This window comes from Zonotrichia leucophrys, chromosome 8, assembly GCF_028769735.1.
Source record: "Zonotrichia leucophrys gambelii isolate GWCS_2022_RI chromosome 8, RI_Zleu_2.0, whole genome shotgun sequence".
In the NCBI taxonomy this organism is placed as follows: Eukaryota; Metazoa; Chordata; class Aves; order Passeriformes; family Passerellidae; genus Zonotrichia; species Zonotrichia leucophrys.
The window spans coordinates 1466503-1480437 of record NC_088178.1 but is presented as its reverse complement, the minus strand read 5'-3'; the positions used below and the strand labels follow the sequence as shown (position 1 = coordinate 1480437).

General features: G+C 40.7%; 1 protein-coding gene across 8 annotated transcripts in view; it reads left to right on the top strand.

The window, feature by feature from the left end:
• The window catches only part of DNM3 (dynamin 3), a 174674-nt gene that overhangs the window by 87437 nt on the left and 73302 nt on the right, over positions 1-13935 (top strand). The window lies entirely within an intron of this gene.

Genomic DNA, 13935 nt, shown 5'->3' with positions numbered 1-13935 from the left:
TGGGTAACTCTGGTCCAACACTGAGCTCAGAGCACACGTGGGCTTGAAGCTCTCTGTGCCCTGGGCATGGAGACTGCTGCAGCTCTGTCTGCAGGGGCTTTGATTTGGCTACCTGCCTTCTGGGAATCTTGAATAAGTGACCAAAGTCCTTCTTTTCTACTTAGGAAAGGTGGCCATGGGGTAAACAAGTCTTTCAGGCAGTGTTGGCGTTCACTGAACACATCTGTTCTACTGACTGCTACAGAGTGGGGCCTCAGCAGGAGCAACACACTGAAACAGGCATAGGAAGAAATCATTTGAGTATCAGTTGATGTACCTTTGTGTTCTGTTAAAGTGAAATTTGTTATTTTTCCCATTCATTGAGTCACTTAAAAATGGGAGGGACTGGAGATGGTAAAAAGCATCAGTGTAAAAGATGGCAGTGACTCCAGTCTGAAAATAAGGAATGTTCTATTTAATTATGTGGGATTAATCACTGCAGATGGGACTGGGTACAGTATCTCTTCTGTTATTTTTCTGTAACTTCTAGTCAGTCTTAGGCTATTGATAAAGGTCATGAAAATGGACTGTAACTTTCATTGGTGTGAGTATCTTTTATGTGATCCATCATCTGTTACCAGAGACATCCCATGTGCTAATGCATATTTCTAAGCATATCTAATGTGCTATCTGTTTATCTAAGGTTTTTTTTTTTCATTTCCCACTTTTGCAATGCCCTTTTATTTTTATTGCCTGGCTAACAAGTGAGAAGTAAACTCAGGGTAGTGGTTTAAACATTTTGCAAGAAAAAATAGTCTTGTAACTAAAACATAAGTTGAAAAGTTAAAAGCTATGATTGGGTTTCTGATTCTACTGTTTATCTTGTTGTTATACTCACTGTAAAGAGATACTGTCAACATAAAATCAGACTTCAGTCTGCAATTTTCTTATCTCTTAGATGTAAACAAAACTTTACCATAATGAAAAAGCTAAGGAAAGAAAAAACTCCAGTTTTGACATAGTGTATATGACAGCATTTTGAAAAGTAGCAATTCCTGAATCAGATCAGTGTGTTTGTCAAAGCAGCAAATGCCAGATGCTCAAGAGGAGCCAAATCTAATAGAGTGCTGCAGCCCCCAGAGCAGGCAGCTGGGCAGCATTTGCCTCCCTCCCTGGCTTTGTGGAGCTTTATTTTCCTTGCATGGGTTCCTTCTTCCTTTTCTAATGCTGCTGGGAACATCCATAGGAAAGGATTCCTTGAGTCACACTGAATTCTCAGTCTCAAGGATGCTTGGCATAAGTGCAGATCATAGCTTAAGTATGTGCTTTGTTTAAAGAAACTTCTGTTTATCAGCTTTCACAGAGGAAATGCAACAGTCAGTGACTTGTTAGATTTCATCTTCTGTTTATATTGGAGAAAACAATATTCACAAACACAGAAAATTAATGTTCAAGCCACAGAATGGTAGGTGGGTGCTTAGAGGAACAGGTAGAACCTTACACTACTGAATACAGTATTGGGGTTTTTTGTTTTAGATTAAAACATCAAATAAATATCTCTTTGATTGCAAACTCACTGATAAAAATCTGTGCATCTTCCCTGTAAGACTTCCATTTAATAATTAATCTTTATAGAGAGTGCATAGCTGCATTACAAAATGCATAAAGTCAAAAACCAAATACTTCCTGAGCATTTAAATGCCAGTGGCCAACAGTGGGTTAAAAATCCTGCACATTTTTGGAAACCTTAGAAGCCCTGATGGGTGGAGTAGGCAATGGGCGTTGTAGTGTGGATGCTTTGCTAACCCTTTGCTGTGCAGCTGCAGGACAGACACCCTGAAACCATGGCCAGCAGCAAAGTGGATTCTCAGGGAGCTCTCTTTCTAAAACCCTTTCTGAGCAGGGGAGATGGAGTGATTTCTGCTGCAGGAAGAGCAAGGATTTGAACTGTTTTCTAATCACTGGCTTTTTCTGGTAAATACTGTAGAAAAAGCATTGCAAGAACAGCTTTAAAGAGTTAGGAAAACTCGTTAGCAACCAGTTGCCAAAATATCTGTTTCTACATACTCTACACAAGTTAGAATAATCAAATTAAATGAAAGGTGGTTTTTGCATCTGGTTTTGGATCTGGAAATAAGTTGATACAGACATTCACTGGACAGTTTAATTGCTATAATAAATTTGCAGTAAACCTCGTGAAAATAATATTTTCTTTTTTCACTGTGAGACAGATGCATCCCTACATAAAGAGAAGTTTGCTTCCTCCTTTGTCTCATTGTCGACAGCCTTTAATTTTCAGTTAGATTTTTGTAATGGACAACTACACAGAAGAAATCCCATCTGTATGAAATACTATGGAAAGTGTAGGCATTCAGAGAGGTGTGCTGCTAACAGCAGAAAGTCTAGCAAGAAATGTCTTTTTATTGTGCTTTGGGAAAATAACCTCTGAAGATTCCACATGGGTGCTTTGTGGGAGGGCATTCCACACTGTGGGAGCAGAACAAGTGCCTTTAGGCATCTGAGGTCAAAATGTGGACAAGGACTTCAGACATTTATAGTTGTGTTTCTCCCTGCTTATAAAAAAAATACTTGACAGTTTAGGGACAGTTTGTATAGCAAGCTAAATTTGGGGATAAGCAACACTTTTTTGGCACAAGTTATGTGAAACAAGGAATTCTAAGTTCTTCATTATTTCCATCATGATCTTCTTTGCTGTGTACAATGCACAAGTTCCTGTGGCCTTCATGTGAGATGTGAATTGGTGCTTTTCTGTAAATTATTTGCCACTGAGGTGATGGACCAACACCCTACTCTACCAAATGGAAAAGATGAGTAGCTACTCCTGGGCTAGGCTGGTACCCAGCCAGGAGGGGATAAATGAAGGTGTGGTGCTTTATTTCCCAGGGCCTTGAGCTCTTTGCTTTTGGAGCAGACCCAGGTGTGGACCTCCTCAATGGAAGGTGAAGGTGCCTCTGTGGATGGAGTCTCCTGCTCTGCTGGATTCGTGCCTCCTCCCTGGGTTTGCTTAAACTCCCAGTTTATTCCTCAGACTGGGGGTGAGCACAGGGTGCTGGTGCCTTTCAGCTCCTCACAAACAAAAAGTTGCATCATTCCTGATAAATTGAGTTTGTTTAGTTCTGTTGTTAGAGCCCATGTCTCATGTCCCTGTCTCAAGCACCTCTGCCAAGCTGTGTCTAACACACACCTGAGGAGCATGGGATGGGAGCTGGGACTTGGAGAAGTTCTGGAGAGAAGGAGCTGGTGGATCCAGGCCTAGAGCATGGAAAATTGTCTGCACCAGGATGGAGCAGAGGGAAAAAGAGAATGTGCTTGAAATATAAAAGCATTTGAGACTCTCAGGCTTTCTTTTGGTGAAGTCTATGTGTGATCTTGAACAGCAGAGATGTTGCTTGCAGTGTAAATAGCAGAGTAAGAGCAGGGTGTAATTAAGGAGCTCTTGGGCATTTTAAGTCAGGTTTGCTGCTTTTTTCTCTCTCTTTAATTTAGATAAGAGGTTTCCACATATCAGTTGCAGAGTTCTCTTATTACTTCAGGCTGTTAATTTAAAACTGGGCACTAGAGAGAGTGGAAGGAATGGGATGGGGGCTTAACTGAGCTTTGCAGTTTATACTAGTGCTTCATTTTCTTTAATTTAATTTTATTTTCCTAATATCTAGCCATAATAATTTTTACTGCTTTATAGGCTTTTTAGTGAGGAGTGATGTAAAAGAAGGATTGAACACTGGAGCTTTCTCAACATTGCCTATTAATAGGTTTCCCCCTCTACCAAGCAGTAGGTCAGCTTTTTCCGTGGCGTGTCTGTTTTAGTTGAAATACCTCATTGAGATCTGTAGGGTGATCACTGAAAGTCCTGGTGATGGTGAAGCACATGTCCTTTGTGTTTTATTGCCTTTGGGAACGTTCTCTGTTGTGCCACACCAATCTGTGTGCTTTTGATATGGAAGATGATGCTTTTCCAATGATTTTCTGTTCAGCCCTCTAAACAAGAATATAAAGATATGGTGGCTTTCCAGATTAATTATTCCACTAGATCTCTGCTAGATCAGTTAAGTAGAAATTTTGGTTCTGTATTAAAAATTTCTAGCTTTTCCTGTTTGTGTGCCATTACTAAGTCAGTCTACAGATATTTTAAATAACTGTGCAGCAGTTTCTTCCATAACCTTTTCCTAACCTTCTTCCCACCTCTACAGCCACTTCTCCAGGTCACCATGTGTTGTAGCTATCAAGAGGTCTTTTTACCTTCTCATTTTCATCTTTGAGGTGCTCTGAACTGCTTTTTTTAGCTCCTTGCTAGATTCTGCTCCCTTCCAGCCTCACCTCCGCTTTAGGACATGAACAGCAGAGAAAGGAGTGTGTGATTCTGTAGTTAACAAATCTTTTTGAGCAAGTGCAGAGGAGGCCATTGAGATGCTCAGGAGGCTGGAGAACCTTTCCCATGAGGACAGGCTGAGGGAGTTGGGGTTCTTCAGCCTGGAGAAGAGAAGGCTCCAGGGGAGCTTAGAGCAGCTAAAGTGTAACTTAGAGGAACTCCAGGAGAGCTGGAGAGATACTTTTGACAAGGGCTTGGAGTGGTAGGACAAGGGGTGATTGCTTTAAATTGCTTCAAAGTGGGTTTAGATCCAGGATCAGAAAGAAATCCTTCCCTGGGGAGTGGTGGGGCCCTGAGGAGCTGTGGCTGCTCCATCACTGGAAGTGCCAAGGGCAGGCTGGACAGGGCTTGGAGCAGTCTGGGATAGTGGAAGGTGTCCCTGCCCATGGAAGGGGGTGGGATGAGATGAACTTTCACTCCCTTCCAACCCAAACCATTCTATGGTGGGATTTTTTCCTTTTGAAGCAGTGCTGTGTCTGTGTGGATGTTTGTGTGAGGGCAGTGAAGACTTTCTTAAACTGCAGAGTAAGCTGAGAATTGCAGCCTAATTCAAATCAATCAGAAATGTTTTCTTACGGAACTCAGCGCCTGACACCAGTCAACTTCTGCACTAAATGATCCAAATCATGAAATAATGAAGACTTTTTGGCTGTGTTGTTTAAGCTGAGAGAACTTAGTATCCATTGGTAATTAGAGTATAATTATTTTAGATTGAGGGGCATGGATCTGGTATGGTATATAAAATTTTCCTCCTTTTTAGTGAGCAGAAGAAAGATTCCATAATGTGCTTTTCATCAAAGTGACCTTGTGTCTTAGTGTTCTGAAAAGCTCTGGGATTTTGTTTATGCCTGCAGAAAAACATCAGAGGTCACTGATACCAGAATTTCCCATTTTCACTTCCCTTTTAGGAGGAGGTATTGTCAGTTTTGTAAGAGTGCAGTGTACAATTCCAGTGGCTTTACAAACAGTGCCCTTCTCTGCAAAAAGCACCTATAAGTGGTGGTCTTTGTCCACACACAAACTGGCCAGGGTTGTCTTTGCATTTCTGTACTTCCTAACTTGAAAACCACTTCTTGCACAACGTCTTTTGCAGGAGATGTGGGAGGTGAATGGGAAAAGGAAGTGAGTGCAAGAAAAACAAAGGGATTCAGGAGTCACCTGTTAAGGCTCTGTGCAGCCGCCAAGTGAATTTGATTTTAAAGTTTTGTCTTCTTAGACTAAACTGTATTTTTCCCCTTCTGAATTAGGTTTTTCCCACCTGCATTTCCAAAGTGGAGTTTCAGGGCAGATTGAAATGTATTTTGAGGTCTTCTGTTTTCACTAGGGAATGTGAATTTCTTTTAAATGTAAATTTTCCAAGCTTATAGCACTTGGTTTGGGGAAGATTTTTTTTCTTTTTTGAGTAATGGCAATTAGTTCTGTAATGCATTTATGTAAATATACATGCATTTAGCCTTGTCTGTTGTCATGTACTTTTTTTCTGGGAATTACTAGTAATTATATTTTGGTAATGTATTAGTATAAACCCCTCATTATTTCAAGCTATTTCAGGATAATGTATTATTAGGCATTTAAAACAAATCTAAACTGCTAGACAATCTAGTTTTTGTAAGCTTGGGAATATCCTTAAAAGAGCACAGAATGTTATTTCAGCAAAAGTAAAGAATTGAGACAATAATTAAAATATACATTTAGTTTGAGTAATATAAACACAGAGAATGGATCACAGAAAATCAAATTGCTGAATAGGATGTTAAAATAGCACTTGGGCAGACATAGAACACTTTTAATGAACTTCTCATTTCAGTACTTTATTTCAATGCTTTTGAAGGCCAGAGGGGAACTAGCTGAATTGTTTTATTTGTTTTATATTGTATTTTTAAAATTTCATTGCATGGACAAATTTGCAGTAAGCTGTCCTTCCTTCTTTGTATCTTTGAGTGTCCAGAAAACAAAATGCTTGTTCTAAATGTTCTTTACTGCTTTAGAACATGTTTAAGGATGATCTCTGCTAATAAAATTAACTGTGTGTGAAAGGAGCTCATTGACAGCTAATAAGATGGTTTACACGAGTAAGGCTTAGTTGTATGAATTCAGTTTTCAGAACCAACTTCCTTGTGAAAAATTACAGACTTGGGAGTTTGATAGTTTCACTATTCTAGACCCCTTACTGAAATTTGATTGTGTACCAATATTTGTAAGTTAGCTATATTGTTTTCACTTGTATTTTTGTTGTGACCACGCTGCTTTCCCATGGAAACACTCCCAAAATGGCTTTTGAAGATGGATTTTTCCAGCAGCAGTTCCTCGTTGGTTGCAGTATCTGTAAAAGCTAACGACATTAAGGAGTAATGGAGTATATCTTTCAAAGCACTAGTAACGAGTAATAGGGGTTTTTTGACATAGTGTTTAAAGAAAAAAAAACACCCATGGAATTTGGTTTCGTGCCCAGAACTTTGACTGACTGTCTGGGAATTCAGTGCTGTATGTCAGCGTTGTGTAGGATTGCTGTACATATGCTGCAGTGATTCTGTACAATTGTTACAGTGTCCTGCAAGTTTAGGGCCAGGGAACTGATAGTCTCCAATATTTTGAGTCAGCATTGATAAGGACTTGCACTGTTGAGGAAGTGCTGCACAGTAAATAATTCCCTTTCTTCCAGAGAGGCAGTGGTGTTCATCTTCCTTATCCACGTACGGTAAAAATTCACCATTTTTGCAGGCGTGTTTCAACTTGTGTATTTCAATGCACCTTTTTTGTTGCCTTCTGTGTTTGCAATAATGTCCTTACCTCTTGCATTACCATTGTTTGTGTAGAGTTCTCAAGCTCCTGGAGACTTCCAAAGCCATTGTACCTTTCATGGATTCTTTGAAACAGCTGAAGTTTAAGCACGTGTAGCCAGTGCTGCTACATAAACCTTTACACCTTGTTTGTTGAATCTTTTAAAATCTTATTTTCACAATATCATTTCACCAACAATAGCTATCCAAGCTGCATGTTACAAATTTTTAGAGCATGATGAAGATAGTTCTTACAGCTAATGTGATCATTGGTTAGAGGTTTTTTCCTTAGGAAAAAGCTCTTTTCTAATTGTGCTCTTGGGGAAGCCAACTGACAGTATCTTAACAGAGATGATTAAGTAAATGCAGGTGTTTGTCATCTTAACACAACTTTCAGTCTACACAATGGTGTATTCAATCTGTATTTCCCTCCCTAAGCAAAAAGCATAGAATAAAAGAGGGTGTTAGGTATGAATCAGAGTAGTAGTTGATTGCAGGAATCCAGACATGGGAGAACTGGAATTCTTTAAAGATGATGTTATTTCATACAGAAGAGAAATGACATATTTTTAAATGTCACTGCAAGAAAAGACAAGGTTTGGCTTTAGTCTGGATTGGAAGAGATATGGAGAAAAGCAGAACAACAATTAAAAATACTTTTGAATTATTAGTAAGGTTTTTCTTTTGGGATAGCCAAAGAATATGACTGTAAAATTCTAAAATCTGGCAGTTACTGAAGACTTCATCCCCCATGCAAAAGCAAGGGAAATGCCTCCTCCCAGGTGCTGATACTCTTGAGAGATTCTCTCCTTGCCCAGCTTTTCGTGCTTGTCGCTCACAGCGATGACGACGGAGTCTCTGCTTGGCTGAGTTTGTTGCTGCTGTGCTAAGGATGAATCTGGCAGCCAGAGGCATCACAGATGTTGTGTCCTGACTTCAGCACCCCACTTCCCCTGTGCCCCTCGCAGTGCTCAGTGGCAGTCCAGCTTTGTTCCCAGCTCTTGGCTGTGGCAGTGCATGATCTGCCTCAGCACAAACCTCTGCCTGTTGCCTCTGGCACGGAGAAACTGATCCCACATGGCTGAGGATGTGCTGCTGATGCCTTGGAGGGGCTGGCTAGGCAGTTAGAAAATAAAGTAGGTATTTATGGAAAGGTTTTCAATAGACACACCTTGGGCAGTGCAGGAGGCTTGCAGGGGCTACACCCAGGATGGACGATGGTCACATAGTTTTTCAGTTTTTCAGACAGATATGAGTTTGGTTTATTTGTATATCAGAGGTTAATTGTCCAATTATAGCTTCAGGTAATGCAGTAATTTACTCAAAGTTTTGCCCCCCAGTTTGCTGTTTACATTTTTCAGGACCTGAGACAGTAAAGTGTCCTTGAGTGTCAAGCCTAGAGAGAATTTTTTTGTCCTATTAAAATGGGACAACAGTAGCTGACAAACTATGAAATTTTAGAGTTATACACTACTGATCTGAAAAATATAAAAGCTAAAATTTAAGGCATTACTGTGAGTTTGTGCTTGGAGTGTTTGTTTGCCTGTTTCTGCTCAAGCTGGCTGCAAAGGTGCCTTTGGATGATCTGTCCTGCACATGGCACAGCCTGCTCTGGGCCTGCCGGGGTGCCAAGGATGGCCAAGCTCTAAGGCTTTGCTGTTAGGGGTGTTATCCTTCACTGTGATTCAGCAAGGGCACCAGGTGGGCTTGGATGAAGCTGACAAAGGTGATCTGTCAATAAATAACCCCAGGTCTGCCACCCCACAAAAGGCACTGCCAACACTTGAACAGTCTGTGGTTATTTCAGTGTGAGGATGTCTCTGACCTTCCAGAGGTGTTGCTGTGTGCTTCCCCAGAGTGTGCTGCCTCCTGCTGAGCTATCTGCCTGAGTTCAGCACTTCAAGAGAGCCCTCCAGGGCAGTGGGGTTTGTCCCTGTTTCAGGTGTGTGCTTTTAAGGTGTGCTGTAGGGTTAACATACTTTCCCTTGGGGTGATGCTGCAACAGGCCCTCTGTTTTCTGTATTATGCTGCAAGGGAAAAGCTGATCAGCACAATCAAAATGATTTGCAATGTCATGATTTGCAATTGGAATTATTTGCAGTGTCCTTCATGGAACACACTTCTGCCTGTGTGACAAACATACAGTTATCAGGAAGGAGTAACACTGGACATTTGCATTTAATCTGCAGCATCTGCAGATTGACAACCATCGTATTTGGCAGCTCTCCTACACACACTTCCCTCTGCACACCCTCCTGGTGGTAGGGCTCAGGAGGACCCTTGCAGTCACTTTTTTGGATGGCAGTAACTTTGATGGAGCCAGTCCAGAGAAGGGCAACAAAGCTGGGACAGAAGCACAAGTCATAAGAGGAGAGGCTGGGGGGTCTGGGGTGGCTCAGCCTGCAGAAAAGGAGGCTCAGAGATGACCTCAGTGCTCTCTGTAACTCTGTGAAAGGAGGTGTAGGCACATGGGGTAGGTCTCTTCTCCCAGACAACCAGCAAGACAAGAGGAAATGGACTGAATTGAACCAGAGGACCTTGACAGTGGATGTTTGAAAATGTTCTAACCATTTTTTTCCACATTCCTGTGATCCTGTTTGTCAGGTTCCTTTTTTGAGCTGAGTCAATCCCCACTCACATTCCAGTTCTTACTGGGACAGGTGATGGACATTCAGAGGTGGCTTCTGGCTGAGGACAGAGGAAACTTAAGGTCAGTTTGAGGAGCAGCTTTGGCTCTGAGCTTCAGGAGTGCTTCAGTCTGGGACAGCTTCATGGGAACATTCCTGATGAATGTTTCTTAAGAGATTTCAATCTAATATTGGTTTCCAAGGACAGCAGGTTTTGCTACACATCACTGCAATTATGTTAGGATATCTTTTGTCAAATTCTGAGACACATCTCAAAACCTTCCCTTGAAGATTTGATAGTTATTTGGTGACTTACCATTTGAAGGTAGTGGTTTTGCTATGAAGTAGAAATTGTGCTTGGTGGTTATGATGGTCTCAGTTATCTTTGTTTATTAGCAATAGGAACATCCCCAGGGCTACTTAGTTTACAAAAACCCCCCAATCAAACAAATATGTTGTTGAGATATGACAGGTGATTTTTATCACTAGTGTTATAATTCAACAGTTTTTCTTTGACAAAATTGATAAGCTATAGTATATTTATACATATGATGTGGAGCAAGGAAGGAGATAGCTTCAGACAGTTGTCTCAGAAGTTAATGTTTTCCATGACCCAAGTATCTTGGCTCTATTTAAAAAAAAAGAGTAAAAGAAAAAAAGAAAAAAGCTGAAATGTACCTTTCAAAAAGTACTGCTATTAAAAAAAAAAAAAAACAACTGAAGAGGAGGGGTGCTGAGGGAGAAGTCTTGACACCAGAAGCTCTGTCACAGCAAAGTTTCTCTGGGATGTCTGGAAAAAGTCTTATTCTTCTGGGATGCTTTCCAAAATATTTTCAATGACCATTGCCACAGGCGTGAACTTCTTAATGCATTTTGCAGTAATCTCCACCACAGTGAAATTGATTGCTGTCTGAAAGCTTTTAATGATAACAAGCAAGTGGAGCAGCCTAAGTGCCATGAGCTAATTTGTGTGTGTGCATTATGTTGCATGTTTAGGAGTCCTGCAGAGACAGATGCATCACCTCAGGAAAATCCTGCTTAATGTTTTTTACAGAATTATGTAATTGAAGATTTATCATTTTACATTTTGCAGGAAAGATCTTTTTTCTGCATACACAAAGGATGTGGGGTCTCTGGAGATATTTCTGTTGGTGCCCAGGGAAAGGTCTCTGGTGGCTTCCTGAGTTTGAGCTTTTCTAGGGCTCACTTTAGAGAAGCTGAAATAGATAAAAAGCAAGAAAAATTTTAGGAAATGCCTTTCCAGCAGACAAAAAAGTACCTTATCAAAGGTGCATCTTCTTCGTGTGCTTACCAAGGAATTTCAGGAGGCTTATAAACGAAAGATTGTCTTTCTCTCTTCAAGTTAAGGGCATTGAGGAAGCTGAAAATACAGTGCAAATTCCTGGGGGTTTTTTCCATATTATCTTAGTATTCCTAAGGCAAGAGACCACTAGAACTAGAGAGGTTCATTCACCCAGACCATCACCTTTCCAAGACTGAAATCTGAGCTGCACTTCAATTTCAAGAGAAGAGGTTTCAAGAATTGTTTTTTCTGTAAATAAAAAAAATCCTACCATCAAAACACGTGTATACACATAAATATATATTAAAACCGCAGTATTTTTATACACACACACATATGTGTGTGATAATGCAAATTGTCAATGCAGATTGCCTGATGTCACAGACCCTGGTGTGTCACTGTCCCTCTGTGCCAGCACAGACACGCTGCTCCTTCATCCTGCCCTGCTGCTCCCACAAACCACTGTGCTTGTTGGATGGTTTGTAGAGGTGAGGAGTGAAAAACAAAAACTTGAGCACCAGCAGAGAAAAACAAGCTGTCCTAAGCAGGCTTCCTAGCAAGGATAGAAAGGTCAGAGGATACATTTATCCCCCTCTACCTTGGAGCAGCCGCCTGGCGCATCCAGCAGAATTTTTCCAGACTGTCACTGGCTCATCAGCCAGGGCTTTCTCTCAGTTTTAAATGCCAACATCACTTCAGTTCAGAGGAATTGCTGGCTTCTTTCCCAGACAAGATTTCCCAAATTCAAAATGACCTTTCAAGATCCTAACTAATAGGAGCTAAACAGAGATTTCCTCTTCATCAGGCCCTTTCTGAGATTGATCCTTTTACTGACAGCACAGAGCAGTGAAAGACCAGCCCTTCACTTGTGATAATAAACACCTCTTCTGGAGAGGGGCAAACTTAGCATTGAATTTGTTATATACTCCAGAAACTATTGCCCTTGTGTTTGATGCACTAATTCTGTAAAGGCAGGAGGGGCTACCAGTGGAGTTACTAGATTTCCTTTTTTTTTTTTTTTTTAATTATTTTTTATTTAATACAGCCATTCAGACTCTGCAATGGGATGCCTAGACAGCCCCCCTCATAGGTTTGTCAGCTCCCACCTCAAGGCCAGCTCAGCTCAGCTCTGTCTGTGGATTCTGTGCCCATCCTCTGTCCCAGGCAAGGGGAAGGAGGAATCTGGGGCTGCCTAGGGGGGTTGTGAGGTTCTGCTCTGGGGTATGCTATAGGAATTCAAACTCCAGCTTCAGCTCCCTGGAAACCCTTTCCTGCAGAATAGAGATGTAGAGACAGCCTATCCCGATGTCCTTCTGGGAAGTCTTGAAATGTGGAGGATAGAAAACTGCTAGTGGCCATTTCTTGTTGAAGTATTTTGAATGCTGAGTTGTGAACTCTCATTTTTCTATACCTGAAAAAAATGGGCAACAAAAAGGTGCAGAAACAAATATAATGCTGGGTCTTACGAGAGAAAACCACTGTGGGAAGTGAGTGACACTCTGTAAAATTAAGGACAAGGCCAGACTAAGGACTGATTTACCATTAGCATCAGGTTTAGTCCCATAACTGAATTCTGAATGAACAGCAGAGATATAACAAGGCTCTTAAATTTTTTAAATTACATGTTGTGGAAAAAGATACCAAAAGATTGGGAAAAAAAATTGCAATTTCTAGAAGTATGCATAATTGCGTGAAAAAAATAGTGCAAATGCAAAATATAGAAAGATAATAACTGAAACCTGAAATAGCTTGGTTCTATCATGAGATCTTTCTTTCAGCTACGGTTTCAGGTTTGGCATTTTCAGCTTTGATTTATATAAGAAACTCAATATTTTGAGCATGGCAAAAGATAAGAGTTGTAACACTGAAAGAATATAAGATTTGATGTTTGTGCTCTGTTCTTTTAACAGCCCAGCTTATCAGCCTGGGCCATTGTCACATTTTTGTCATGAGATTTTCAATTTGGAGTTGACTCTAGAATACTGGAGGGGAGAAGTGCATAGATGGAAGAAATATGTTCTCATCTGCAACTTATTAAGTATTCTTTTGCAGTGCTTTTCATAAAAATGTTAGAATATTTAGGTATGCGTTGTTTTTCTGGTAAAGCAGCTCCTTATTCATTTTATAGACGTGTTAGAATTATGTTTTCTACATCTGTATCCAGGAGCATGCTCAGGCCTGAATCCCACACTGCTAAGTAGTCTGTAATAAAATAACTTGCTTCATTTTTCTTCAGAGTGTTGCAGTAGTGTCTGAGAATCTCATGCTTCATTTTTCAAAGTATGCTTGAAAGCCAAGTGTGGTGAAGCAGAGACCATTGTGAAGATGTTGTGTGGCTTTGTCAACTGAGAGAGAAATATAAACTGAAACAGAAACACAGGAAAATTCTCTTGGGTATATTTAAAGTCAGAATATGGTAAATTATTGGATATTGATTTGAATACTATAAAGGTTTCTGTGAGGCATCTTAATAGTTTTCACTTTCATCAAATTGCCACAGTGTAGGCTGTTGGCACTGGCAGCCAGAGCTCTGAGGTGTAAACAAGGCTGAGCCTTTCCTTTTTGGGAGTAAACAGGCACAGACCACCAGCAGTTCCTTACACTTCTATTATTTCTCTTCTCCTTTCTTCAATAGGGATCACTCTGGCTCAGCAGGTTCACAAGCCACTGCTTCTTGTGTGTCTGTCTGGCCATATAAAATAGCACAGTACTGTACAATGGCTTTGCTTTGGGACTGTTTTCTGCCTCTGCTTTGCCAAGTGGTTGCTTGGCTTGGGTGTTCCACCTAAACATTTTAGAGCCCTGATTGCAGGATATTTCATGATGCCCTGCCATCCCTGGCTCTGGCAGAAACAA